Here is a 3,637-nt window from a genome sequence, read left to right on the forward strand (position 1 = left end):
TTTGATTTTCAGTATTTAGCCCGCTGTCTTATACAAAATACTCTTCAACAAATGTTGATGAGTTGAATAAATTATGGCTGAATGACGGAATACATGAATTAACAGAATTAGCTCCCTGACATCACCTCTGTCCAGAGAGCATTTTAATAAAGACTGACGGTCAAGAATCAGATACTACTGTGTGTTAGATGCTACAATGGCTCGATTCTATGTATTCAGAGGAAGGAACACGAGCTTCCATGTGATCACCTTTGATAACCTGTCTTCCTGAGTAACAATGCAGTAGCACTGCTGTCCTAAATCATCACCCCCAGAACAATCACAAAGGGAGAGGATTGTAACTTCTTTCTTCCTATTCACACTGTCCTCAACCAGTCAGTATTCATACTATTTGCAAGAATTGTTCTATATCGGGTTAAGTTCTTTCTGTGCAAATAAAAACCAGGGGACTCATCTTCTAGAAGGAATTCCTTTATGTTATCTTAAAATGCTTACAGTTTCTAAGAATATGTAGCTTTTTTCTTCTCAGATCCATTTTGCTTTTCCATTTTTTATAACCATTAAATATTGTTAGAGTTTTGTTTGTTCCAGTACATTTCCTGGGCCATCTTTGTTTCATACCTTTGTGGTAAACACCCGTTGTTTGATATCAAGGAGAAAGGGGTCAAGCAAAACAAGGAACCTTGAGTAAAGGGTGGAAATACCATTATGTCTATGACAGGACACAAGAAGGTGAAATCTGTACTGTGACATAATTATTACACAACAGAAAAAGCTTAGTAACTGATAGACCAGCCTTTGTTTTAACCCAATAGGTTAGAGAAGAAAACAATTTCAACCTACCTATTCACTGAGTCAGAAAGGCAGAGGAATGGGAGTTGGTGGGCCCACCTTGTAAATGCCACTGGGTCTCATTTTCCTTATCTTTGAAATGGGAGTAATGTCAACCAGAGCACAGTGCTGAACATACTAAGTATCCAGTAAATAAAGCACCTCCCCTAGACCCATTTTTTCCTGGACTCATTCCACTTTCTTTTAATATGTATAGGATTTATTGTTTATCAGACATTCAGAGCTCAGTAACATAAAACCGGGGACTGCGGCAGTCAATACGACTCCTCCAGAAGCACTTGTTATTTTATTTGTGACTTTGAATATACATCGTCACGGAATGCCCTTGGTAAAACCAAACTAAAAAAATCGATCCCCACAGTGATTTAGTAATACCGGATTATTTTCTTGGATCCGAATTTTGTGAATGTTGAATGGAGAGCATCCTGAAGATCATTTGGCAGAAGACGTTCCTATAGTGGTATGTTTGCACCATCTGTTCTTTTGAAACAATCTAATGACACAGACAAAACACTGAAATTTATATATTTGTTGCTGAATTGGTAAATAATTGCAGACTCATTAACTAAATTTTTGTGTGATTCAAAACTCTTGGGTTGAGTTTCTAATTTTGGTAGTAATCTTTCCATATGCTTCTTTTATGGTATAAACGAATTAACTTTTAATGAGCTTGTTTATTTTTTATCAATTATTGGCAACTGAAACCCTGCCCTTAATAAATTGCTAGAATAGGCTGAATGGTTTTGTGTTTTTTTTCCTGTTTAAAATCTCAATTGATTAATTTGTAAAATTTGGTTTTCTTTCACTATTATAGCAGTTACTGTCTAATTATGGCCTTAAGCATAAATGTTGCCTAAGACTTTTCAGCCAGTTTCGATCATGTGACTCAAAGCTTTGGCTAATTTAGCTCCAGGTTATCAGACTGTGAGTGTTTCAAGTTTTCAACAGTGTTTCAAGGCCATGCTGTTACAGTTAAGACATGAAGGTTTTATAACTATTTTTTTCATCTTAAATTATGGTTATTATGAATCTCCAGTAAGTAGCCCAAAGGCTTCAAAATAAAACATTTCAATCCACAGGGGCAGGAGTGGTAAGCCACAGAGCAGCAAAAACAGATAAAATTAGAAAAAGATTGACGGGTCAGGTGAAAATATTCCATTAGTGAAAGATGACAGATGAAAAATGAACATGATTTTATTCCAAACTGGTACCGTTCTAAAATGTCCTTATTCTATCTGTACCTGTCATGGCCCTAATTACCCACCAAAACAAACGCAGTGGGGGTTGCTCGTCCATCAGCCTGACAATAGCAGAGCAGGAAGATTCCAGCAGTGCTCATCTAGGCAGGAAGGAAGGAGACAAGGGAAGCCAGAATACTTGAGGGGGTAGGGTGTGGAGAAGGCTTGCAGGACTGGGGAGAGCCCATGAAAGAAATGTCTGCAACAATGACAGAATTTTTCCACATGGAAGACTAGAGTGGACTAGGGTTGGGTACTTCCCTTCTCCCATGTCACTTAGGCTCTGACAAGACCACAGGCTAAGCTCTGGTTAGCTAGTTTCTCCTAAGGGGAGGCCTCATTAAGAACAAAGTGCTCTGGGGTTCTAGCTGGCTCAGTTGGTAGAACATGTGACTCTTGATCTCTGGGTTGTGGGTTCCAGCCCCACACTAAATTTATTTAAAGCAAACAGAGTGTACTGGCATATTCCAAGATGGCCCCTTCTCCTCTGGCCCCATCAGAAACACAAGGAGACTTTTCTCTGATATTACACAATGCAAAATACAATCTCCAACATACTGTGAGAACCTGGTAGAGCTCCTGGAGTAAATCCCACAGATTGTGTCCCCCCTACCCCGCCCCGCCCCACCTCTGCCATGACTGGATCTCCTTAGAGTTTGTAACTCTTGGAATTGACAACACTGAGCCTCTGGCAATTCATGAATTACAGTTCAGGTTTTCCTACCCCAGCACTGGCTCCTGAGGTGGTTTCCACTTGCCAATCTCCACTTGGATACCCCACATACTTCCTGTATTTGTCTGTCTCTCCAGTTTGGGGGGCAGGAATTTGCTGTGTGTCTCCGCTTCTCTGACAGGTCCAAGAAGAGTTGCTGATTTTTCAGTCTCTTTCGATTTTCACTTGCTAGGATAGAGTGGTGATTTCCCTCCCATAACCTCTAAAGAGATAGAGGGGAAAAAAAGGAAGAGTCAAGGAAGGTCTGCCATGTTTACAAAGCAAACTGTGGGTGGGGGGGCAGGGTGAGGGGAGGTTATTGTTAAACCAATTGTGATGTAATTGGAAAATATAGTCTCTATTGTCTCAGTGGCTCTCTAGCCTTGGCCAGTAAGACACAAACAAAGGCACCAAGGATCACTGCTGGTCCTATGATGGACATGGAAAGATTTGAATCTAGTGTTCTCCAACAACAGCCTAAAAGCCTGGATGACTTGGTTATCACCACCATGACTTTGCTGGAGAAAAGTGGAGGCACATCATGTGTGATGCATGGGAAGATGACTGGCACAGCTATTTTTGAATGCCTTTAAGACTATTTTGCTAACACAGGAATTTGTATTTTTATTCACAATATTTTGGAAAACAAATGATGAGTGTTTTCTCTCCTGGCTACAGTTGCACAAGGACAATCTCATAAGGAACACAATTTGGCAAACAGTGAGTGTGTTCAGTACAGTCAGGGTGGGTGTCTCCTCTTGGATGTCTCTCTAGCCTTCAACCAGATATATCTAAAGAGGAATGAATACTCATTTTTTTCCCCCTTCAAACTAGA

Source organism: Enhydra lutris, unplaced genomic scaffold, assembly GCF_002288905.1.
Source record: "Enhydra lutris kenyoni isolate GAN:26980312 unplaced genomic scaffold, ASM228890v2 scaffoldscaffold60, whole genome shotgun sequence".
Lineage (NCBI taxonomy): Eukaryota > Metazoa > Chordata > Mammalia > Carnivora > Mustelidae > Enhydra > Enhydra lutris.